Raw genomic sequence first — 27039 nt, 5'->3', positions numbered from 1 at the left:
CCCCGCTGATCCAGCAAACGCACAGCATCGTCTTCCGCCCAAAGCGGTTTAGTGTTGGAGAAGATGTCACTGGTTGGCCGGCATCAACCCACAATGTTTTTTGTTAAGGATTCTCTAAAAAACCCACTTTTCCTCGCCAGTCATAATCCGATGCAAAAACATCTTTCTTTTGTGTCTGGCAAGCAAGATTTCGCATGTGTTTTAGCGTCGCTCCGTCTGCCTATCGTTCAGTTCATGCGGCACCCACTTTCCGATTTTTTGAACCTTACCCGTTGCACGTAGACACATCGAAATAGCTTGTTGAAAAACACCTAATTGCTTGGCGAGCATTTTCTGCATTTGAGTATCGTCCCCATCCAAAAGAGCCTCCACTTATAGGTCCTTAACTTTCCTGGGCCGATTTTCACGCTCCTTGTCGCTCAGATCGAAATCGCCATCTTTAAACCGACCGAATCAGTCTTGGCACGTTGTTTCCGATAGAGCATTGTCGCCGAAGGCCTCCACAGGCATTCGATGCGATTCAAGGCACCGTTTCTAGACTGGTTACCTCTGGTTACTTAGTTCTGTTAGTGGAGAGTGACCTGTCGAAAAGTAATGGGTGACGGACCAAGAGAGTATATTGTGACAGTGTTCTTCAAGGTTTCGTATTTCGAGTTTCGAGTTCGGTTTCGAGTCAGATTAGGTAGCCCGATTGGTGACTTTGAAGCTGTGGGTATTGTAGCATAACTTATTTTCTAAAGGGACTTCGAGATCTTCAGTGGAGTTCCGATATGATAAGGGATATCCGTCAGTATCAGTGTGAGCGAGTAGCATATAGCACCTTTAAATTGAGCACATAATAGCACTTTTAAATTGAGCCTTGTGAAACGCCAGACGATCGGGAAAAGGATCCCGTCCCTTTTCCAGCTGATCCAGCAGCCAGCAAGGAAACGCGGCAGGGAGCGAATTATGTATATTCAACGAAAATCCACCCACAGTTCAAACCAAAGCGTCCACTTGCGGCCAGTTTTTTGGAATGCAAACATTTCAATCGTCTCTCTAAATTATAGTTGCCAATCTAGAGATGACATACCACCAACGGGAATAATTTCTTCTAAGACAATGTTATGTTCTTACGCAAGTGCGTTTCCGGCAGCCTATGCTCTAAGAAAGCATGTTCGTTCCACTTCATGTGAAGGTCAATCACTAATCACTTAGCTGAGCAGTCAATCATGAGTGCGTTATTTCCCCTAATGGTGAAACTTCTGTAAACAGAGATAATTTCGCAACGAATACTGTTTATTTGCATTTATTATTAAGAATTTCAACAAGACGTCATAATGGACAAGACTAAACTCATGGCTTGAAATCAATTTTAAATCACAGACGAACGTTATCGCAGTTGGATTTCCCGCTGCGATCCTATCTGAGCTTGTTAGGCCCACTTAGTCTGTCCCAAGAAATCAACCAATGAATTCTAAGAAAGTAAATCTTAAAAGATATTGGAAAAAAAATTGGTAATGATTATTGAAGAGAAAAAATATGTTTTTATATGAAATTGCTGATGAAATGGACTGACAATTGTTGACAAATGTCATACTAAAAGAAATATAGCGTAATCATAGCAGCTTGATACGCACTGACGCCATCTATGAGCAAACACGCGGATTTAAGCTTATACATCTGGTATTTTATCCTTTCTACCTGAATCGACATCAGGATCGACCGTTAGTAATTAGTTAAATACTTTTCCTGTAATCAACCATTCAACTTCATAATTTCCGACCCCAAGAGTACACAACTTTTCGCTTTTCCCTAAACTAGACCCCTGGTAACATTCCTATTAACTTTTTCGATAACAGGTCCTGCCGACTAAAATAAGTAGACTTCAAACATTCAATCGATCTGACTTTTATTTTTTAAAAAGCTACAATAAAGGTTTGGTGACGATTCCACCAAATGATAAATAAACGAAAACAAAGGTAGCACTAAATTTCAACTGTCACATAATTTCTTGGTTTAAATATTTCTAAATAGTATTTTCAGATGAAGATAGAATGTCATGCACTTTTTGAATTCACATATGGTATACCATCTCTCCCATCTTAAGGGTGTCATTCCCGACCATTCACAATTTCGTTAAGCTCATTTTCCTCGTCATCGCTGTCCGCGGAACTGGTTAAGTATCCAGAATCCAACAATTCTTCTCTTATGTATTCTGCATACTGAGCTCGTACTACCCTCAGTATCATCCGGTAAATCAGATCTTTCAGGCGAGAATCTCCTCTTATCATCAATCTAACGACACTTCTACTGAAAAGCCGATTCATTGTTTCTGTTTTGACAGATATATGCCAAGTGAAGCGTATCTAGGGACTGCTTAGCAGATACTTTAGGTAGTGCTGCAAGAACACTGTTTCTATATTCTTGACCTATTCTGCCTGCAACCTGTGACGCGTTCCTGTTGTAAAGTCGATTATTAAAGATATTCAGGGGAGATATCCCTCTAAATGAATTTACTGCATATTTACCCTAAGGTAGCAAACCTCAAAAATGGACGTTGTGTAAGTTAAACGATCTCAGGAATTGTCTTTTCAACTACACTTTGATTCACGTGTGCTTCTTTATGGCGTTCTAACGAAAGTCTGAAAAGATAAACCGGTTATGGAAATGTAATGACTTTCAGGTACTGAGTGGAAGCGTCGTTAAGAAATGTCCTCGGCATGAGAGCTTGGACCTTTTCTAATTGTGGCTGTCGAAGAACCCAAAAAGGGGAGCTAAGTCATCCAAGGTAATTAGTGTAAAGAAGTGGTTTGCCTGGCTCGGGAATATGGTGAAGTTCGTTTGACATTTCATACCATTTGCGCGGTACAAAAAAAATTTCTCATGGCTTGCCTACCGGAGGAGGACAATCTACATCGGAAACACCAACCTTCAGCCCACATTGAGGCACAGCCCTCGTGTCGCACCTACCCTACCCGTCCCTATCCAGGTCTAATTGATTCTAAAATTCCCCTTTCTGCAGTTAATATTTGCATTTCATTTCATTGTGTAGTGTAGTGTTCGCGTCTGTGCGACAGGATAAGTCCTCCCTTTGCCTTTTCCAGAGACAATCAAAAAGGAAATGCATCTACTAATGCGCAATATTCTCTCCTCTTCTTCCATTTTTAACGCTCTCTACCTAATGCAATATACTTCTCCCAATTTCTTTTTCCGTTCCCCTAACGGTTGGTCTGGTTGAGACGAATGAAGATGCAGAGATTAGCGGGACCGAGAACCAGCTGATTAAAGGGATAGCTGATGAGCTGAATTGACAGTCTTCAATTTGGAAGTGAGTCTCGGACCGTGAAGCCATCGAACGAGTAAATAATAATAATGATCCTTGGCGCGGTTCTTTTTTTTTTTTGTATGGGAGCACCTAAATCCTCGTGCTTGAGTAATTTTCAAGAAAAGGACACGTGGATTTTTGTGAAATAACACATGAGGAATGGAAATGCGTAAAGGACACCCCCCACCACATTCCCGAGCTTGTCTAGCACAGTGGCGCGCAAGCACATTTCGACGGAGCACTTCGATGGGGCTTCAAAATTTGCGGGCGGACTTTTACGGTCAATTTGGCCATGTTTTTTTAGATTTCCAGAATAGCTCTTCCTTCTTGATGATCTCCGGCCACTCAGAATGATCGTTAGATCATCGTAATTTCTTTCGTCATTAAGATTGTTATCTGTGTTTCTCAAGCTGGAAAAACAGGTGGAATCACGAAAATGGGGCTTGTAGGTAGAAATGAACGAACAACAAAAAACGCTCAAATAAATGAAATTTGTGAAACCAATCCTCCTACGACTTCTCAGTGATTCCGACCAAGTCGTAGATCGTTACAGGCGATATTTGATTCTTCGGATTATTTTTCAATACCTAGACTCATTTGATGAGCGCTTGACAGTTTTCAAGTATTTGGCAGATATTCACAAACTATTCAAAGTTAACGTTCAATATTATCCTTTTACGGAAAGGATCGAATAAGTGGTGATGCCAAAAATTTTATCACCAAAATGAATTATTGTTAAAAGTATATGAGAATTCTTCACCTTTGTTTAGAAAGATGGGTTGATGCCTCAAACGTACTCGTAGTGCAGCAAATACGCAGGATACGGTTATGAAAGATCGTCAACTAACTAAAAGAGATTTAGTAAAAGCCTTAGCAATCTCATTAGAAATTGTGACTGACATTTTGGCTGAAGTTAGGTTTTGAAAAATGGCTCCACGTTGGGTGCCATTTGTAATGACTAATTGAAAATTGCGATGGTCAAACGACCATCCTGAGTGACCGGAGACGAACAAGAGAGAGACTAAAAAACCAATGTTAAGCCAGCTCGTGTCATTCAGAGAACCGCTTCGCTTCAGAACAGCAAGTGCTAGTCGAAAATCTCTGCGGTGAGCAGCAAGTCATCTATATATACTAAAACTTGATGGCGCAAGTAGGCAGGAATGACTTTGCCCATTGGTCACTGCATGGTTTTAGTTGCATTGCAGAACCCAAACGGCAGAACCCGATAGAGTAGTTACCATGGAACTGTGAAAGCAGTCGTATCCTTCGGCGCATGATCTAGTGGAATTTACCAGAACGCACCCTTCAGATATAAACTAGACTAGAGCCTTCGGAAGAAAAGTTGAAACGGCTGGTTTGACAATGAATGTAAGTTTGCAACGGAACGGAAGAATGATGCATACATACCGTACTCTCAAAAGATACGGGCACGCACAGAGACTTATCACGAACTTCGGCGAGCAGAGAAGCGACTTCACTGACGGAAAAAGGAAGCCTGGGAGAACCAACAGTTTTACCAACAAGTCAGCAGGATGAAGCCTTATACACCTCGATTCTCCTCCTGCCGAGACAAAGAGGGAAATTTAATTTCCGATGAAATGGGCATATTGGAGCGATTAAGTACTTTGATGAATACTGAACAACCAGAACATCGGCAAGTTGGAGGTATTGTCAACTTAACACGACGGACAAATACAACCACCCCAAGTATAGAAATCGGCAGGAGCCGATCGAATTACAGCCGAATTGGTTAAATATGGAAGCCATCAATTACACCAAGTGGTTCATCAAATTGTTCCCTAGGTGTGGAACAGGGAATCAATGCCTGACGACTGGCAAAGAGGCATTATCTGTCTCTTACATAAAAATGGACATATCACACAGTGCAGCAATTATAGAGGTATCACGTTGATGAGTACCATCTACAAGATATTCTCCGCTATCTTGCTAGGCCGGACAGCCCCATACGCCCACAACATCATTGGTCCATACCAAAGAGGCTTCACTAGAAAAAATGTTGGAATATGGACATCAGTTGCACCATCTTTTCATCGACTTTAAAGCCACCTATGATAGCATCATCATCATCAACGGCGCAACAACCGGTATCCGGTCTAGGCCTGCCTTAATAAGCAACTCCAGACATCCCGGTTTTGCGCCGAGGTCCACCAATTCGATATCCCTAAAAGCTGTCTAGCGTCCTGGCCTACGCCATCGCTCCATCTTAGGCAGGGTCTGCCTCGTCTTCTTTTTCTACCATAGATATTGCCCTTATAGACTTTCCGGGTGGGATCATCCTCATCCATACGGATTAAGTGACCCGCCCACCGTAACCTATTGAGCCTGATTTGATCCACAACCGGACGGTAATGGTATCGCTCATAGATTTCGTCATTGTGTAGGCTACGAAATCGTCCACCAACCTCATGTAGGGGGCTAAAAATTCTTCGGAGGATTCTTTTCTCGAATGTGGCCAAGAGTTGGCAATTTTTCTTGCTAAGAACCCAAGTTTCCGACCAATACATGAAGACTGGCAAGATCATAGTCTTGTACAGTAAGAGCTTTGACTCTATGGTGAGACGTTTCGAGCGGATAGGGTCAAAGCTCTTACTGTACAAGACAATGATCTTGCCAGTCCTCATGTATTCCTCGGAGACTTGGGTTCTTAGCAAAAAAAACTTCAGAACTCTTGGTCGCGTTCGAGAGAAGAATCGTCTGAAGCATTTTTGACCCCTTATATGAAGATGCACGATTCCGTAGCTTACATAACGACGAAATCTATGAGCGATACCATGATCGTCAAGTTGTGGATCAAATGCGGCTCAATAGGTTACGCAGGGCGGGCCACTTGATCCGTGTGAATGAGGATGATCCAGCCGGAGAGTCTATAAGGGCAATATCCATGATAGGAAAAGAAGACGAGGCAGACCCTGCCTGAGATGGAACGATAGCGTAGGTCAAGACGCCAGGCAGGTTTTAGAGCTATCGAATTGGTGGACCTCGACGCAAAACCGGGATGTCTGGAGCTGCTTAATAAGGCAGGCCTAGATCGGATACCTGTTGTTGCGCCGTTGATGATGATGATGGAGAAGCCGCAAGAGGGTTCTTAGGCAATGAATTAACGAATTTTCTAAAGACTATATGTTTTTCTGTGATGCTCATTTTTATTGATTGTGTAGATAGGAAATAATCCATATTTAGACGGTTCTTGTCTTATTAATATTCGATATGATGGCAGAAAATGTGAACGATGCCAAATTATACTGGTTAGGTGTCGAATTAATGGAAGATACCTGTTGTGGTATTGTGATCAACAGAGCTCTGAGAGAATTTTTCGTTTCTTTTTTTATTACCACTTCTTTTGTTTCTTTTCTTTTTTCTTGAAGTGTTTTTTTCTTTTTATTTTATTTATTTATTAATCTTCTTATCTTTTATAATTTCTTTTTCTAATGAATGTGAATGGTTATTTCTTTGCCTAATTTCTTTCTTTGCATGAATACAAAATTAATTATCAAGTGTTTCTCTTGCAGTTTGAGGACCTCCTTTTCTTTTTCCTTAACCCCGCAAAACTCAATTAAATAGGGACAGCTTCCAAAAATTGGGCTCAGCATGTCGAGGAGGGGAGAGAATCTCAGGGGCCGCGTCTGCACGCAAATCGAAAACCAGTGAATCAATGGTCGAGGGTGTGATCAGCTATGGATCCTTCCCCTCGATCGCGGCACTCGGGTTTCAGGTTTTAGCTCGCGTTAACGTTTATCTCGGTAAGCGTTTGCGAATCCTCTTGTTTGGTATTTTCAGAACTTGTGCGGTCTTACGCATCGGAATAGACTTGTTGCTTTTGTAAAATAACACGTGAGGAATCGAAGTACTCAAGGAACCCCCCCCCCCTCCCTTTCCCGAGCCTTGCTAGCACAGAGGCGTGAAAGACTGTGTCTACCAAGTATTTTGATGGAGCTTCAGTATTTGCGGGTACACCTTCACGGCCACTTAGCCAATTTTTTTCAGGTTTTGGAATAGCTCTTCCCTCTAGCTCGTCTTCGACCACTCAGGATAGTTGTTTGACCGCCTTAATCTCCTATATTTCATAACAATATCCTAATGCACCTGAGAGGAAATCTGCAGTGGTCGATTCGTCCTCGAAGATGGTTAGAATTTCTACTTGAAAAAAGTCTATGCTCTGGGGTGATTATAGATTCGTATATTACGACCACCAGTGCTATACTAAGAATTCATGACAGTGGAATACAGGACGCATGTTACTACATCGAGAAGCCATCCCCCCTATCGATTCCAGCACATGGAAACCCTTTCCAACAGTTTATTTGTAAAGATATATGTCAATGGTTTTCCTCCGCTCAAATCACCTTGCCCTGACACTTTCCAAGATGCTGTGTGCGCACACCGGCGAGGACCACAATGACGGCATATACCAACAAGAGAAATTGTTGCTGGTCGTAAGTAACTTGTTATATTATGTGAACAAATCGACTTTCCAAAAGCCTTATATAATAGGTTGTTTTAGGATTTCCCCAATATAGGGTATAGCCACTAATACGTTACGCATAGAACATTTACGGAGTTTCACGTGACCACATGCCACATTAACACAACAGTAAGAAATTTAAAAAGAGAAATAGTTATAAGAAAATTACCTCAAATTGAATGTTTGCAGTAAGGTTGTTAATTAGGATTCGGTTGCACGCGATATTGACATACTTCCCGTAGGGCTAACAGCACAGAGCAATACAAAAGTCTCTTTTCAAGGAAGGCACCACTGTGATCACTACTGGACGATATCTGCTTTGAAGATCTTACATCGGAGGAATTATATTTATTTCTCTTACTTCAGACGCAACGATATAAACATGATTACCTATTAATAATTAGAAAGTAGATTGCTTTCGTATAGAACTCTTGGACCTAAATAACTTTCTATATGGCATCGGGAAACTAACCTTTCAAAATGAACATAGTCCACTTTAACCGGATTCTGTCTATATGTCGTCATAAGTCATTTAAAATTGTTAAAAAGATTCGACCGAAATACTTTACATGATAAAGAACGTCACATTTACTTTTGTTTTCTAAAAACAACCTTACACAACCCTCTCGGCAATTAATAGGCCGGAATTTGTCTCGAAAGCTGAACTATAGTAGTTCCCTCTCGACCAATCGAAAACTATTTGATCCATTCGCATTAAATTACGGTCTTTCCACCTAAAAAATAGGTTCATAATTAACTTCTACTGCACCGGTAAATGCTTCATTTAAATTAGGAGGTACTCATTATAGGAGAAAATTCTGGTCCCAACTGTTTATGGTTACGTCCCACAATAGACCACTGGGCAGTTTGTAATTTAGTACTCAGAAAATGTCAGTGTGTACTACGAAATAAACAAGACTTTAGGTAAAATATAGTATTTAGAATTTCCAGGAATTCAAATATCCAAAGGAGCGGTGAATTCAAATGTTGGCGTTCTGCCAAAATTCCTTGCCTCCATTTTTTGAAACGTCGAGAGTCGTAGATCCAACCGAAGGCAGTCCCTCTCAAATTTTTGGTAAGGTCTGCTACACTCCTAAGTTAAACTAGCAATTTCAAGCAATTTTGGATAACACAACGGTCTTCTGATAGCAAAAGGACAACATCGCTTCAAACGATCTATTATTTATCCTCATCAACGTTGCTTCCAATGGCCTCAACTCGAAAGCGCAGAAGCTTGCTATTTATGCAAATTTTGCTAGATTCAAACCCGCATCTCTCAACTCCTCCTGATTGTGCCTTCCTGACCTCCTTTGTTTCCTTCAGTTCTCCTTTTCACTTTTATTCTATCGTGGAGTTGACTAGATGTAATCTTACTTGATACTGAAATACATCATCATCAACGGCGCAACAACCGGTATTCGCTCTAGGCCTGTCTTAATAAGGAACTCCAGACATACCGATTTTGTGCCGAGGTCCACCAATTCGATATCCCAAAAAGCTGTCTGGCGTCCTGACCTTCGCCATTGTTCCATCTCAGGCAAGATCTGCCTCGTCTTCTTTTTCTTTCATTGATATTGCCCTTATAGAACGTTCGGGCTGGATCATCCTCATCCATATGGATTAAGTGAACCGCCCACCGTAACCTATTGAGCCGGATTTTATCCACAACCGGACGGTCATGGTATCGCTCATAGATTTCGTCGTTATGTAGGCTACGGAATCGTCCATCCTCATGTTGGGAGCCAAAAATCCTTCGGAGGATTCTTCTCTCGAACGCGGCCAAGAGTTCGAAATTGTTCTTGCTAAGAACCCAAGTTTTCGAGGAATACATAAGGACTGGCAAGATCATAGTCTTGTACAGTAAGAGCTTTGATCCTATGGTGAGACGTTTCGAGCGGAACAGTTTTTGGAAGCTGAAATAGGCTCTGTTGGCTGAGAACAACCGTGCGCGGATTTCATCATCGGAGCTGTTATCGGTCGTGATTTCAACGGTATCAAAGTTGTAGTCTCCTATCCTTATTCATCCCGTTTGACCAGTGCGGTTCGATGTTGTTGATTGGCTGGTTTTCGGTGCGGACTTTGCCACCATATACTTTGTCTTGCCTTCATTGATGTGCAACCTGAGATCTCGCGCCAATCGCCGCCTGCTCGATCTGGAAGAAGGCAGCTTGTACGTCTCGGGTGGTTCTTCCCATGATGTCGATATCGTCAACATAGGCCAGTAATTGGGTGGACTTGAAGAGGATCGTACCTCTTGCATTTACATCAGCATCACGGATCACTTTCTTAAGGGCCAGGTTAAAGAAGACGCATGATAGAGCATCCCCTTGTCGTAGACCGTTACTGCTGTCGAATGGTCTTAAGAGTGATCCTGTTGCTTTCATCTGGCCTCTCACCTTGGTCAGGGTCAGCCTAGTCAGTCTTATTAACTTCGTCGGGATACCGAATTCTCTCATGGCCGTGTACAGTTTTACCCTGGCTATGCTATCATAGGTGGCTTTAAAGTCGCTGAATAAATAGTGCAACTGTTGTCCATATTCCATTTCCATCGCTTCCGCAGAAAGAAAATCTGATCTGTTGCTCATTTGCCTGGAATGATGCCCCTTTGGTATGGGTCAATGATTTTCTGGGCGTACGGGGCTATCCGGCCTAGCAAGATAGCTGAGAATATCTTATAGATGGTACTCAGCAACGTGATACCTCTATAATTGCTGCCCTCTATGATATCTCCCTTTTTATGTATGAGACAGATAATGCCTCTTTGCCAGTCGTCAGGTATTGATTCGCTGTCCCATACCTTGAGCATCAGTTGATGAACCAGTTGGTGTAATTGGTCGCCTCCATATTTCACTAATTCGGCTGTAATTCCATCGGCTCCTGGCGACTTATGACTTTTTAGCCGATCAATTGTACGGACCATTTCTCCTAAACTTGGTGGTGGCAGCATTTGTCCGCTGCTTCAGTTGGCGAGACCTTCAACTCGCCGATATTCTGGTTGTTCAGTAGCTCAACCGATCGCTCCAATATGCCCATTCTGTCGGAAATCAGATTTCCCTCTTTGTCTCGGTAGGATGAGCATCGAGGTGTATAAGGCTTCATCCTGCTGACTTGTTGGTAAAACTTCCGCTCCTGGTGCGGTTGCTCCCTGTACTTTTCTAGTTCATAGACTTGTTGCTTCTTCCAGGCTCCCTTTTCCGTCTGTCAAGTCGCTTCTCCGCTCGACGGAGTTCGTGATAAGTGTCTGCGAGTGCCCGCGTTCTTTGAGAATGCAACATTATTCGGTATGCAGCAATCTTCCCTTCCATTGCTAGCTTGCATTCATAGTCAAACCAGCCGTTCCGACTCCTTTTGCGGCTGGGGCCAAGTATGTATGGGGTCGTATCAATGATAACGTTCTGCAGGTGGTTGTAAAGATCATTTGCTGATGCTTCATCTCCAGGTCCTCTGTTCACTGCAGTTATTGCGGCATCTATTTCCCTATTATAGGTGTCGCGGAGGTTGTGTTGTGGATGGCTTCAGCGTTACCTCTCACCTGATTGTCAGTGGGGATTCTGGGTGGTGTTGTTATTCGAGCTCGGAACACCATGCCAATGAGATAGTGATCCGAGTCTATATTGGCCCCCCTATATGTTCTGACATTCCTCAAGGCTAAGAGGTGGCGGCGTTCAATCGACACGTGGTCAATTTGTCCACGTTGAAAGTTGTCGCGTCTGGAGAGGCCCACGTATGTTTGTGGACCGCTTTCCACGCAAACCAGGTACTTCCAACAACCATTTCGTGTGACACTGCTAACTGAATAATCCGCAGCCCGCTATCATTTGTATTTTGGTGTACATCGTATCGCCTGAATACGGGCTCCTTCCCTACTTGGTTGTTAAAATTCCCAAGTATAATTTTAATATCATATCTGGGACAGGCTTCGAGGATTCGTCCGACTGCCTCGTAGAAGGTATCCTTCTCCGACTCTGCAGTCTCCTCTGTAGGGGCGTGACCGTTAATGAGGCTTATATTTCTAAATTTGCCGCAGAGTGCATAGCCTTTCGCTTACATTTTCAAAGCCGATAGTAGCAGGTTTCATTTTTTGGCTGACTAAGAAACCTACTCCGAGCACATGGTTTTCTGGATGGCCGCACCATATATTGGTTGAGTGGCTCTTCTTCAAGAAACGGGTCCTTACTCAACGGATTACTTGCAACGCTGTTACAGTCCTATTGGGACAGGGTATCAGCTAGCTGCTTGACAGCTCCATCTCTGTACAGTGCACGTTCCATGAGAAAATGCGCAAATCGTTATTTCGTTTTCGTTGCCGGGTTTGTCGTTGTGTTATCCGTTCAGTCCGAGGCTCCTGCTGTCGCTTCCTAACAAGTTGTTTTCCGTGTAGGGTTGTCAGCTTTACCCAAACACCAACGTGGAGGATCAGTTGGTAGAATTTGTTCCGTTTTTAGGCGCGGGAGGTTCGCCTTCATCCTTCTCCGTCTGCAGCTTTTCGTTAAGAAAGAGCTCCCAGCGGTCACCACGTGGAGGTGAAGGTAGGGTTTGGTAAAAGAGCTGTTGGTGTTGGTTCAGTAGGCGTTTCCCATGTTTTATGCTCCATCGTGGGTACCAATCCACGTTTCTCCCTGGGAACTATACTACAATTTGACCACCAACACAACTTCTACTATATTTTCCAGTATCACTATTTCACCAAGAATTATCTCCAGGCATCTTCTTTCACCTTTCGAACTCAGCTACAATTAGACTCCTCCACAAGAATCTGCCTAACTTATATGTATAAGAGAAAATATGAAGTGAAATAAGAACTTGGTTTTGTCCATTACTGTGGACTTCCTGGAACCTTTTCCTTATTACTGTAGTTCGTCCAATGAAATTGCAAGATAGACATCACTGCTCCCTCCTTGACAGATGTCTAACTTCTAAATTATCCCGAGCAAATTATCTAACAAAGTGAAGGGTGATCAACACAAGTTTCTATAGATTTCTCCTTCCCCTCTTTTCATAAAATCCTCACTTCCTCCGCCGATTGGATTAGAAGTTCAACCTCTACCGAAGTTTTCTTATCAACCTGCTTATTTGGTCAGTTTTATTTGCAACCGTCAATAACACTTGTCTAGCTCAGTGGTATGTCTGGCAAAGACTACTGAATTCAATATATGTATTACCAGAATTTTGGACTTCCAGATGGATTTGTATATCTTCTTGTATCCCGTCAAGCAGAAATCTCTCAACGGAGACGTATCTGACGTAGCTTTTTAGACAAACCTGACGACATTCTGTCGGGCGGTAGATTTCTTAGTTTTCGCCAGCTTTTGCATTCTAAGTCAATTATTAATATTCCCAGTAAATATCTGTTCTGTATAATCTACATCCGCTCAATAGCCGGGCTAAACCCTCGGTAGGTATTCAATCTTGTTAACTAATTTTATCCATGCATTTATGCAAAGTTCCTAGTAATCTGCCTTTCTTCAATATTGTTCTATCTCCAGTATGCCATAACCAATTAACCTAACTAACAAATTTTTGGTTCTGGCAGCTTGCAAAAATCCAGTTCCTCCAAAATGCCCGTCACTTTTCCCAGTTTAAACCCTCGAGAAGTATATGCACCTGGCATTTTGATCTCACCGGGTTTCATTTTGTGTGAATTCAATTCAATGTCTGTCTCTCCGTCTGCCCGCCTACCCGTCTGTTTTTTTGTAACTCTCCTCACCCGCTATGCCCCACGGAACCATCTAGAGGGGTGGGTTAAATCCCTATCGTCTTACTCGTACTGTGCAAACTGTTCGTTCCCTGCTGCTTTTTCGTAAGCGCACCGGTCTTCGAAGCTCCTCCTGAATACAACTTATGGTTCCACTAACTGCATTCAGCTGCTGACTACTACAGCTTCAGTTTTGTGTTTCGCTAAATCTAATCCATGCAACATCAACCAATCCTTGATCAGCCAAACCGATGTCTCATATGCCCCGATAACATCCTCCAGGTCCACTACAACAATTTCTAAGTCATCTGCATAGCCGATAGGGGAAGCTTGCCGCGGAAGTTTAATGCGCAGCACATGGTCGCACATCACGTTCCAGAGTAATGGGCCCAGCACTGACCCTTAATGCACCCCGCCGGTTAACAAGAAACTTTCAATCCTTGAATTAATTCCTGGTGATTAGCTGATTATACAAGGAAGCATTCAGCTGGTTTAAGGATCCTATTATATGCTGCCATTGCGATGAGTTCAAAGCATTCATCACGTCGAGGGTGGTGATGGCGCAGTATTTTTTGCTACCACCATCATCATCATCATCAACGGCGCAACAACCGGTATCCGGTCTAGGCCTGCTTTAATAAGGAACTCCAAACATCCCGGTTTTGGGCCGACGTCCACCAATTTGATATCCTTAAAAGCTGTCTGGCGTTCTGATCTACGCCATCGCTCCATTTCAGGCAGGGTCTGCCTCATTTCCTTTTTCTACCATAGATATTTCCCTTATAGACTTTCCGGGCAGGATCATCCTCATTCATACGGATTAAGTGACCCGCCCACCGTAACCTATTGAGCCGGATTATATCCACAACCTGACGGTCATGGTATCGCTCATAGATTTCGTCGTTATGTAGGCTACGGAATCGTCCACCCTCATGTAGGGGGCCAAAAATTCTTCGGAGGATTCTTCTCTCGAATGCAGTCAAAAGTTCGCAATTTTTCTTGCTAAGAACCCAAGTTTCCGAGGAATACATGAGGACTGACAAGATCATAGTCTTGTACAGTAAGAACTCTGACCCTATGGTGAGACGTTTTAAGCGGAACACTTTTTGTAAGCTCAAATAGGCTCTGTTGGCTGACAACAACCGTGCGCGGATTTCATTATCGTAGCTGTTATCGGTTGTGATTTCCGACCCTAGATAGGAGAAATTATCAACGGTCTCAAAGTTGTAGTCTCTTATCCGTTTGACCAGTGCGGTTTTATGTCGTTGGTTGGTTGGTTTTCGGTGCTAACGTTGCCACCATATATTTTGTCTTGCCTTCATTGATGTGCAGCCCAAGATCTCGCGCCGCCTGTTCGATCTGGATGAAGGCAGTTTGTAAGTCTCGGGTCGTTCTTCCCATGATGTCGATATCGTCAGCATAGGCCAGTAGTTGGGTGGACTTAAAGAGGATCGTACCTCTTGCATTTACCTCAGCATCACGGATCATTTTCTCAAGGGCCAGGTTAAAGAGGACGCATGATAGAGCATCCCCTTGTCGTAGACCGTTGTTGATGTCGAATCAACAACGATCTTGAGAGTGATCCTGTTGCTTTTATCTGGCCTCGTACATTGGTCAGGGTCAGACTAGTTAGTCCTATCAATTTCGTCGGGATACCGAATTCTCTCATGGCCTTGTATAGTTTTACCCTGCCTATGCTATCATAGGCGGCTTTAAAGTAGATAAAGAGATAGTGCAACTGATATCCATATTCCAACAGTTTTTCCATCTCTTGCCGGAAATCGCAGAGAGAAAATCTGATCTGTTGCTGATTTGTCTGGAATGAAGCCTCTTTGGTATGGGCCAATGATGTTCTGGGTGTATGGGGCTATCCGGCCTAGTAAGATAGCGGAGAATATCTTATAGATGGTACTCAGCAACGTGATACCTCTATAATTGCTTCTTTTCTCTTACCGCATGTTGATTATTTAGAGGATCGCCCTCTTTTTCACGTACTCGTTTATTTCGCGATGATTCTATGGTAGTACGGTTAGGCGTCACTTAGGTCGCTTTTGACACTGTCGGCACAACGGGGTTCGGCGTATCCTTAGTATTTTTTTCCTAAATTTGCGATCTATTATTGAAGACTCCAATAGCTTTGACCAACATATTATTTATGGCTTAGTGCACGTTGTGCTTGCCCTTGATAAACTCGGGCAGGTCAACTATTTTTGCCCCAAGCTGGGTAAAAGGTAATTCCTCCCGGTCAGGACTCTGCTCTCTATAAGCCCCGGGAGGGTTAAGCGCGGTTTATACGCTTCTTCATTTTTGGCGTTTATTGACCTTGCCTGTACCACATCCTTTACCGCCTTCGACATTGGCGGAGCACTCAAAGTTGACGAGCTTATTTTGAATGGATCCCTTCCTTGTTTCTGGAGCACCTTTTGCTGTCGCGCATCTTGAACGTATGCGGTGGGTATTATTACGGTTTTTGTCGTCCAACAATCTTCCTTCAGTTCATCTTTGTTTGGTCTTGTTACAGGTGTTCTCGGTAAGGTCGTACTTCGCTTAAACATCTCCTTCTCCAGATCAAAATCAGTTGTAATATTATATGCCAAGGTGGCCAAGTTATCCACCACCGAGGCACTGCGGTCGAGGGATATCGACGACGGGGAGCCCACTTGGTCACTTCCAAAAGCCGCCGGTACTGGGGTTCCGAGCCCCTGCACCGTAAGTTTACTCCTTCTGTTGTCTTCCGCGGTGGTTTTATGTTCCCGATATCCTTCCCATAGCCGTCTTGGTCCACGCACCAGAGATGAGCAAACACTATCTCGTGCACAGTCACAGCTGGGGTCGCGCCTGATGGGTGATCTGGCCACTCTTCACAGTTCCGTCCGTCCGTCTTTTTTGGCTGGGGAAATCCACCATGGATGCACATCTGGAATCTAGGACACGCATGCCGGACTCTTACCAACTAAAACCTCCCATATTTTCGCCACACTCTCCCCGCAGCAGTACCGTTCTAGTATTGCTTCGCGGGGATGTTCAGTTCTTAGTTGTTCACTCTAAACGGGTTGCTACCGCTTTGCGTAGCGTTAATTGCAGTAGCTTCCCTTCTATGCCTGTGCTGGGCTTCTGATGCTTTTAGCTTCTGGTAGATCCGTTTCACCATTGCAACTACGGCGTCGGTTGTATTTGATTTCACCATGTACCTTCTCAGATTTTCCACCTTTAAACGGGTATTTAGCTCTGTTTCAAGTTTTCTCCTTGAGCTTTTAAATCTTGGGCAGGCGAAGAAGACGTGTTCTGCATTTTCGGGCGCACCTTTTCACGTAAGATGATCAGGCGATTCATCTAGACCGAACCTATAGAGGTAATTCCTCTATCCACCGTGTCCAGTTAAAAACTGAGTCTAATCTTAACTCGTCTGAGCGTGGTTACGCATAGTGCGCATACTTATATCTGAGATAAGCCTGTGTGTCCACCGGCCATCCTCCTCCTGGTCCCATGCTGTTTGCCATGCAGCCCATGACCTCATCCGCACACTTTGCGACTTGCCTGATCGGTTAGAATATCTGCCGGGATCATCCCCGCAATCACGCATGCCGCCTTCGGAGAGCGCTTAACTGATATACAGCTTGAAGCTGTTTAAAATTTTCTCCGATGTTTATCGTCGACGCCCACACCGGTGCCTCGTATAAAAGTTCAGAGCTAACGGCTCGCGATAAGAGTACTCGGCGACTTTGCTTCGGGCCACATCCTTGCTACTGTTAAGCTGATAGTCGCCACTTTCTTCCCAGTAAGCTTTAAGTGGGGTTTAAACCTCAGCTTGGAGTCTAATGTTACTCCCAGGTATTCCAGCGATGGCTGAAAGCTAACAACATGCGCCCCGCTGCAAATTTCAACAGTTGTTTCTTTCCGCCGCTTTGTAAAGAGCACCAACTTCTTGTGTTCGGCAAGCTCCAGTCTGTGGTCTTTACGCTAAGACTTGATCGTCCATAGTCTCATATAGTCTCGTTCACATACATTTGTACTTCGTTGGGGGGATTAGATATTCTGACCACTCCAACGTCATCGCGAATCCGACGACAACACTTCCTTTCCTACTGAGAGCCACAAAATGCCATTGTACATTAAGTTCCATAACAGAGGGCCCAGAACACACCCCTGCGGAACTCCTACCGTTATTACATTCACTTTCGAGCCTTTGCCCGTATCATAAGGTAGCTTCCGCAATCGGAAGTAATCGAAGATTATATTTATTATTTACTTTGGCATTTGTGCCGCGATAAGCGCTTCGAAGATATTTGGCAGTATTGAACGCGTTCTTGATGTCAAGAGTCACCAGTGCGCAGTATTTGCCTTCGTCGTAGACTTTTCTGGCTAGCTTAAAAACCAGTTTGGTAGCATCAACGGCTGACTGACCCTTCCGGAAGCCAAACTTCCTATTCGATAAATAACCGCCACTATCAATTAATGGATATAGCCAATTATAGATTACCTGCTCGAGGACTGCCTATTGTATTCTTCAGCCGGCTTACCTGTCTTCGGAATCCATATAATCTGTTATATTTTCCACTCTGCGGGGAAGGACCCTTCTTTTAGGCAGTCTGTAAATATCCGTGCAAACATGCTGTTTCAACGCTTTGCTTAGGATTCGATCAATGCCGGAGCTGCGGTATTCCAGACCCCCTTGATTGCATCTAAGACTCCTCCCCATGAATCTGAGTCTGCCTCATCACAGAGTCGCTTGAAGCAATAATTTTTACTTTTCGTGATGGCTTTTTGCGTGCCCCTTTATATTCGAGATACTTTTGTTCATACTCTGACTTGTTTCTTCGGCGTTGACTCCGCCTTCTGCCCTTGAAGCATTCCGTACGATACTTCGCTATTTCAGCGTTCCAGCTGTAGTTAGGATTGCGCTTCCGAGAGTGTGCACATCTTGGCATGGAAGAGTCACATGCTCGGTATATCTATCGCGGCAGCTGCGATGCTTTTCCTATGGCTGTTCCAGTAAATTCGCCGTTCCACTGCAATAACTCCAGAAATGTGTCCTTATTAAATACTCTTGATGACCAACCTGTTTCTAGTTTCTTCAGGTGAGGATTTATTGTTCTGGGTCCTTTATCAATAGTAATATATATCTCTTGGTGGTCGCTATGTTATTCTTCGCTAATATGCCAGTGTCAATGCTTGACCAGCGAATCACTTACGAAAGAAAGATCTACAACGGAGCCCAGCTCTCCACGCCCAAAGGTGTTTACACTTCCAATGCTAGCCACGGTGACGTTTAGGCAGGAGAAAACCTCGAGGAGGATTCTTCCCCTTTCATTTGTTTTCTGGCTTCGCCACTCCATTGCTCAAGCGTTGAAATCGTCAGCAATGATTTTGTAGTTGCGATCTTTAGCGTCTCTCGCCAATCTATCTAGCATGACGCAATACTCTGGTATTGCTAAACTTGGGCGGCATAAAAGCTGTATATGTAGAGGTCATCGATCTTAATCCTTACAAAATCGTATTCGCGGTGCTTCATTGCTTGCTGTAAGGCTCCATTACTGCAAGCCCACACTACAGCCTTTCCACTTGTGTATGTTTCCCAGACGCCGTGATGGAGGCTTTTGTCTTGCTCGCAGACAATAGCAACATCGATTTCCTCTTCATATACTTTCTGTGCTAGCCAGTCCTGGGTGGCTTGGCAGTGATTTAGATTCAGTTGGATGGCTCCCATTTAAGTAAGATACTTAAAGCTACCCTATAGGCTGGACATCTGAGGGTATGCGTTATGTGGCTACAATCGGGATCTTTGGTTTCTCTGCACAGACGACAGGGAGGGTTTTTACTTCTGTTCTTCGCAAATGATTTTCCTCTCAACATCTTCGACACAGTTTAGATCTATCAATAGCGCCATATGCCCGAATCCGAGGCATTTAAAATGTGGAATTTGCTCGCGTAGCTTGCACACGAACCAACCGATGCGGATTTTACCCGCAGATAGGGCTTTTGCAGCTGAGGTCATAGATATAGTTAGGGTCGCTGCGTTTCACCGTACACTCTCCTTAGGCTCTTAATGTCCGTTTCCTGCACGTTGCAATTGCTATCCGTCTGTCCGTCAGTCCGTCTGTTCGTCTGTCAACGAGATTTGGTAAGAATATGTAGTCTGGCAAGCGGTACATATGCAACGAGTGGCATCATTTTTGTTCAGTTTAAAAGAGGAAACTCCCCATATATGCGGAAGGCAGGAGCAAATTTTTGCTTCACAAAATATGATCATGTGAGGTATTACACGAATGGGCTCAATCCGCACTTTACGAAAATGATCTTCTTTCTTATATTGGGTGAAGGAATCAAAATGTGTACTTCAAAAAGTGAAACAGGTGTCATTCCTAGAACTTATCCATCCGAAGAATCTGAAAATATTGCAGTAATACATCTATATAAAATCTGGACCTCAAAATACATCCCATTACGATATCTGCTCAAATAAAGATAATAACAGCATATAACTATATTTTAGAAATTTACCCGAGAACCCCCTTAAGTTCATTCTAGTACAAAATTTGCCATCAGTATAAGTAATAATATGAGACACAATTCTAGAAAGTTTGATGGCAATCAAAATATTATTAACAAAGTTTTGTATTCCGTGTGAGTTCATTGTACTCCAATGGTTCTGGCCCAAATTTGAGTAGCAACTCGCTCCGCTTCGCTCTTCAGTAGATGGCCTGCTCAGGACGTATTTTTTACTCCTCAGGGTGCAAGGGTGAAAGCGGAGGACCAGTGCACAAGAATCTGTCTAGGGGGTAGTTTTAACTTATTTTATAGAAAATTTTTTTATTCATTTTTGCACGCTTTTCCGCATCACTTCACCTTGGACCTTTAATAGAAAATACAGAGCGAAGAGCTTGGTTTCACCCATCAACGCAGGCCTCGAAAAATATTTTCCGTTTTATTATGGTTCGTGAAATAAATTTAGGTGATAAAGACCGCTGCTCCCTCACCTACGAAACCCTACCCTCTAAAATAACCACGTCCCTGGAGGTCCTTCTGGGATTAACCCCTCTTCATCTGCACATACAGATGCAGGCAAGGACATCAATATTCAAGATGGCCGGTAGTATGAGTGAGGCGGGGAGTTACCTAAATCGAAGGAAGATTGATATCCTTTCTAGGCGGTATCCCGAATTACTGATACCAGCGGACAACATGACAACGAGGTTTCACTTCGATAAGAAGTTTGAAACACGTTGGAGTAACAAGGCAAACTGGGAGAGCGTGGCTGCGACATTCGGCTTAAACCAGCAACTGATTACTTGGTACACTGACGGATCCCTCACAGTAGAGGGAGCGGGTGCCAGTGTCATTGGTCTAAGGAAAATGTACTTTGAGCCAATGGGCAGGTACACTAGCATATTCCCGGCGGAAATATACGCCATAGACAGATGTGCCTCCTTTAATCTGCAAAGGAACTACAGGGGGCAGAACATGGCTATTCTCACCGATAGCCAAGCAGCGATCAAGACACTTAGGTCCAACCGGGGGAACTCTAAACTGGTATGGGAATGCCCCGAGAGACTGAATGCACTCGACTCGTCCAACAAGGTCTGGATACTTTGGGTTCCAGGCCATGCTGGGTTCGAAGGCAATGAGGCAGCGGACGAACTAGTCGAAAAGGGAGCAGGGACGCCTTTACACGGGCCAGAACCCTTCTGTGGAATCGGAAACGGTTTCATGGCTATGAATCTAACAAATGAAGAGGAACGGTTGAGGGAACTATACTGGGCGGGCCTACCAGGGATAGAGCAGTCCAGGGTGCTTATTGGGGGATACAAACCCATGCGCACAAAGGATTGCTTAAACCTCACCAAAAAGAACCTCCGAATCATGATGGCAATTCTCACTGGTCATTTTCGGCTGAACTATCACCTTGGGAAGCTAGGGATATCTACGGACACTGCCTGCAGGTTTTGTGAGGAGGAGGACGAAACCTCTATACACGTCCTGGGGCAGTGTCCGGCACTTGTGCAAAGTAGGTCGAGGCATCTGGGAGAACACTTAATATCAGATGCAAAGCTGGAAGATCTGGAAGCAGGGAACATACTAAAGTTCCTAACGGTTATTGGCCTGCTTGAGATACTATGATCAATAGGTACACTATAACCAGTAAAAGGGGCACAATAGTTCTTCAAGGACGCGGTGCGACTTTCCCTTAACAGAATAATAATAATAAAATATCTACGACAGATTATTGGATCATGATATATGAGGAAGGAAATGGCGCACACCTTCTTTCTCAGCATTATCCCCGTTCTCTGCACCTAGATAATAGCACTTGTTTCAATGAATGCCTATGCGACATCTACTGGCACGGAACTTTCAACCCTTCCTTGGAGGTGGTGAGGATTTTATGGAAGAGGAGGGGGGAAGGGGGGAAATCCCTTCTACATTAGGGTATTATAAATACCAAAAAATTACTCCTGAAAAACTTAACCGATAGAAAAGCTTCGAGGTTCCAGATTGTTTAAACATACACTCACCAAATTTGTTAGCAGCTCATCAGGTAATGTACCTAAAAACTTTCAACATCCTTGAATTTTCGTAACTACCCTTATACTGCTATTTTTCTTGTAGTTCTTTTGACGCTTGTATTATGAAGATATGGTATGTAAACGTTTCTAATGCTACGCCAGACCCCTGTAATTCCTGTAATTAGGTGATATAATCTGTTAATTTTCAATAGCGGTTAAGGCTTAGGAATTTAATCTCAAGTGACTTCAACAGTCTCTTGTTTTCACTTGATATACACTATCCAAACTGCCTAATCTAAAATCCTATTTGGATAGATTAATTGACCGGTGAGTGCCAATAAATATGGAGCGAATATGAAGCTACGCCGTCCCTAATTAAACATACACAACATACTCGAAATTATTCACTGAAATTAATTTGTAGATTTGCAATTAACTTGATATATGAGGATTCGTGTCCTTTCGATAATGTATTTCGAAACACATTGAATTCAACCCAAATAGCTCCGAGACATTCCATTTAAAATCCTCGGAATATGGTATGTGTGTTTACCACAAATTCATTAGGTTCCAACAAATCCCAAATCCCAATGTGTCCTTGAAGTAATATTTGCTTAGGTTCACTTGTGTAAAGTAGTCCCGTGGACAGGCGGCAATATCCCTGTTAATATGGGGATGACGTCCGTAAATAAGCGTTTGGAGTTAAAAAGACAAATAGGAGAACGTAATATTGGGCCTTCTTTCTGTTATTGTCTTGGGCTGTGATATTTGCTTAGAAAGTTAATTGTTGAAATAACTTTGTAATTCACAACACATTAAGTAGATAGTACCATCACCTGTCTGGCCTTCGTGGAAAATGCTTTTTATTTTCATTTACAAATTAAATTCCTGCAAATTGCATGGACTAAGACTTACGACACCCATTCCGCATCATATTCATGGGCTACCTTTGGGAGAAACTTAGGTTCTAAAGGGCCCCTACGAACATGAAGGACATATTTATATTCTGTCAAAAAAGATCGGGAATTACTAAAAATACACATTTTTTATGTATGTCAATGTTGGAAGCCTCATTATAATACCTATAAGTGCTTTCCGAGAGGGCTACCAATTTAGGTACTAACTTAAAGCAGCTGAAATTATAGCTATTCAACCTGTCCTTAATGACTTGCGTTTCGGAAAAAATCAAGCCATTTAAAATAAATCTGGAGGTAGGCATGCCACCTCCAGATGTCACCTCCCAAATAGTTGACCAAAGTCAAACGAACGTGCTTATGGGACAAGCTGTGTTTCCGCGCTAGCTTTCTCAAGCTAGAATGATCCCAATCAAGTAATATGTCTTTCACTTTCTTCATGTAACCTTCGCCTAAGTTTGTCAAGCAGTATCGAACTCCCAGCCAATTGCTGGCAGCTGCGGCACTGGCAGCTGCGGCCGACAAAGTGCACGAGGTGCACGTACGCCCGACCATAGCTGCCGTTCAACAGCCATCGGACGAGGTGGGCGACTTAAGGCGCGAAATAACCGCCTTAACAGCCAGTGTGGCCGTGATGCGGGCGACGCTGGAAGCTCAACGTTCGGTGGCCAGTTCACGAGCTCACTCGCGGTCTGCCACTCGAAAAGGGCGATCAGGTAGCAGGTCGTCAGGACGGTCCACGGACCGAGGGATTTGCTGGTACCACCGCAGATTCGGCGATAAAGCCACTAAATGTACAATCACTTGTAAATTCACGCCGGCCGCAAAAAACTAGGTCCGCGGGGGGTCCTGGCGACGGTCACCCAGAACGCAGCGCTACGTCGCCTAACAATTTACGACCCTCTCAGCAGGCGCAACTACCTCGTGGATACTGGTGCGGAAGTTTCAGTTCTTCCCGTACCCGAACACCATAAACTATTTCCACAATCCCTGAAACTAGCAGCGGCAAATTCCTTCCGTATCAACACCTACGGGTATAGGCAATTGGACGTGAGTCTTAGCTTGCGTAGGACATTTTCGTGGCGTTTCATCCTGGCGGATATCGGCTTTCCCATACTAGGCGCAGACTTCTTGTGTTACTATGGACTGCTGGTAGGCTTGCAAATCAAGTCTCTTATAGATTCCACGACCAACCTTAGTTCGTCGGGACAAATGATATCTCACCCAGGCAATAATCTTTCCGTTCTTTTAGAAGACATTACTGACTCTCGCGTTCGGGCACTTATCCAAAGGTTCAGCCAGATTACTACCGAGTGTAGTCTCTCCAAACCAGTGAAGCACAATGTGCAGCACCACATTAACACTACTGGTACCCCGATCTTCTCGAAGGTGCGTCCTCTACCATCCCAGAAACAGGCTCTTGCGCGGAAAGAATTTGAACAACTCGTTCAACAGAATATCTACAGGCCCTCAAATAGCTGTTGGTCTTCTCCACTGCATATGGTCCCTAAGCCAAACGATGAATGGCGCCCATGTGGGGATTATAGAAGGCTAAATGCACAGACTGTTCCTGACCGATATCCAATTCCACTCATCCACGACTTTGCGCATCACCTCGTGAATTGCCACATCTTTTCGACCTTGGACTTAACCAAGGCTTGTCATCAAATCCCTGTAGCTCCAGAAGACATTCCAAAGACGGCAATATGCACACCCTTTGGACTCTTCGAGTTCACCCGGTTGACTTTCGGATTGTGCAATGCGGCGCAAACCTTTCAATGGTTCATCCACTCGGTCCTGCGAAACCTCGACTTCTGTTTCGTATATTTCGATGATGTTTTGTCGCTTCTTCCTCAGAGTCTGAGCACTTAGCCCATCTCGAATACATTTTTCAACGTCTCCTTGAGGCCGGATTAATCCTAAACGTTAAGAAAAGTAAGTTCCTTCAAACACAGGTGAGATTCCTCGACCACTCCATTTCCCCTGAAGGAATACAGCCCGACTCAGACAAGGTGCAAGCGATTACAAGCTTCCCGCGTCCTAAAAATGTAAAGGATTCGCGGGGGTTCTTGGGCATGCTAAACTTCTATCGTCGTTTCCTGCCCAAGGCCGCCCAACACCAATCCGTTTTGAACGCGTACTTGTCTGGTCCCAAAACTAAGGACACACGAGAGATCGAGTGGTCTGAAGAGGATGTCCGCGCGTTCAATAAATCCCGACAGCAACTGGCTGAAGCTACACTCTTGGCATTTCCTCTGCAAGATGCACTTCTAGCCGTTTTTGTTGATGCCTCTGACACCGCAGTAGGTGCCGCTCTTCACCAAAAGGTGAATCACGTCTGGCAACCGTTGAGCTTCTTCTCTAGGCAGTTGAACCCCGCTCAACGGAATTACAGTACCTACGATCGTGAACTGCTCGCCGCGTACTTGAACATCAAATACTTCCGCTTCTCCCTTAAAGGCAGGCCGTTCACAGTGTTCACGGACCATAAGCCTCTCACATATGCTTTGAAACAAAAGCCCGACAAAGCGTCCTCTCGTCAGCTTCGACATTTGAGCTTTATAAGCCAATTTACGTGAGACATCCAGCACGTGTCCGGCAAGGACAACATAGTTACTGACGCTTTGTCTCGTCTCCCCGCCTCACTCGAATTCTCGGCTATTGCCAAGGCGCAGGAGGATGACGCAGTACTTCAAAGCCTCAAATCCAACCCCAAATACAAATTTCGGGAGTTGCCCATCTTCGGCTCGAACCTCTCTCTGTGCTGCGAAGACTCGAAAAAGGGACCTCGGCCATATATTCCGGCCACCTTTCGCAAGGAAGTGTTCCACACGGTTCACGATTTAACGCATCCAGGCATCAGGTCAACAAATCGGTTAGTCACCGATAAATACTTCTGGCCCTCCATGAACAAGAATGTCAATTCCTGGGCCAGAGAAGGTATCGCATGCCAAAAGTGTAAAATCACAAGGCATGTAAGGAAAGAAGTGGGCTCATTCCCCCGCACTACCAAGCGGTTCCACACAATACACCTCGACATAGTAGGGCCTTTGCGAGAATCGCACGGTTATACGTATTGTCTCGCAATCATCGACAGGTTCACGTGGTGGCCTGAGGCAATACCTCTGAAAGAAATTACGGCACAATCTTGTGCCGAAACTCTCTGTCGGGAGTGGATACTTCGCTTTGGCCATCACTGTCCAGGGAATGCAATTTGAGTCTACTCTTTTCTCGGAGTTATGCAAACTCCTAGGGTTTAAACGCCAGCGGACTACTGCATACCACCCGCAATCCAATGGGATGCTAGAACGTTGGAACCGAACGCTGAAAGCCGCCATTATGACACGCGACGATCGTCCTGGACACAAATCTTGCCTCTCGTCCTACTCGGCCTATGTACAACACGCCGAAGAATTGCTGCCAGCCCCGCGGATCTGATATACGAGGAGAACCCGAGACTCCCAAGTGATGCGGTCTTCGACAAGAGATCGGATCTCACAGAGTCGGGGTTGGTGCGTCTGCTGAGAGACAATCTCCGGCGCATCAAGGCCACTCCTCCCACCCAACACTCGTCCGCACCTGTCTGTGCGCCCAAGGAACTGGACATGTGTACGCACGTCCTGATCAGGACGGATACTGTCCGGAAGCCGCTGCAGCCTCCTTATGAAGGCCCGTACTGCGTTCTCGAGCGGGGAGAACATTTCTTCTAGCTCGGGATCGGTGGACACAAAAAGGCGGTCTCTCTGTCCAGGCTGAAACCCGTGTGCGCCCCGAAGCAGCGTCGTGTCCGCTTTGTGGATTGACGGTGAACGAAGTTCCGGAATCAGTCGCCGGGGCGGAGTGATGTGGCCCGGCAGGATTCGCAGCATTCGAAATTTATTTCTAATGTTGCGGGACGGGCATGGTAAGAATAGGTGAGGTCTAAAGAGATGCCTCGATTTCGGTCACATACATTAGTAGCAACATACATTAGTGGGCACCACAAATTCGAAAGGTGCGGGAAGTGTGAAGAAGAGGGCCGCCTCATCAAAAAATGAACTGGAGACCCACGATCCATGTTGTACAAAGAGAAGAAAGGAGCGAACGACCGACACGTTGCAGATAATAGAAGGTGTCTTGTATATAGGAAAGAGGTG

At 44.4% G+C, this 27039-nt stretch overlaps 1 protein-coding gene and 1 long non-coding RNA gene across 5 annotated transcripts in view; one reads left to right on the top strand and one right to left on the bottom strand.

Annotated features, from left to right (window-relative positions):
- LOC119653858 (acetylcholine receptor subunit alpha-like) overlaps positions 1-27039 on the top strand; it is a 391561-nt gene that overhangs the window by 146529 nt on the left and 217993 nt on the right. The window lies entirely within an intron of this gene.
- On the bottom strand, positions 1875-8582 carry LOC119653868. 3 transcript variants are annotated; one of them, XR_005249769.1, is made up of 4 exons: positions 8263-8582; positions 7960-8117; positions 2511-2624; positions 1875-2440 (listed from the first exon to the last, which is right to left on the bottom strand). It is a non-coding gene; the product is annotated as an uncharacterized LOC119653868 (long non-coding RNA). The 3 variants fall into 3 exon arrangements; XR_005249770.1 differs by having other exon boundaries at positions 8181-8280; XR_005249768.1 differs by lacking the exon at positions 8263-8582 and having other exon boundaries at positions 7960-8202.

The sequence above is a fragment of the Hermetia illucens genome, chromosome 1 (assembly GCF_905115235.1).
Source record: "Hermetia illucens chromosome 1, iHerIll2.2.curated.20191125, whole genome shotgun sequence".
NCBI classification, from domain to species: Eukaryota; Metazoa; Arthropoda; class Insecta; order Diptera; family Stratiomyidae; genus Hermetia; species Hermetia illucens.
Note: the sequence above shows the minus strand (reverse complement) of the source record. Positions and strands in the feature narration are given on the sequence as shown.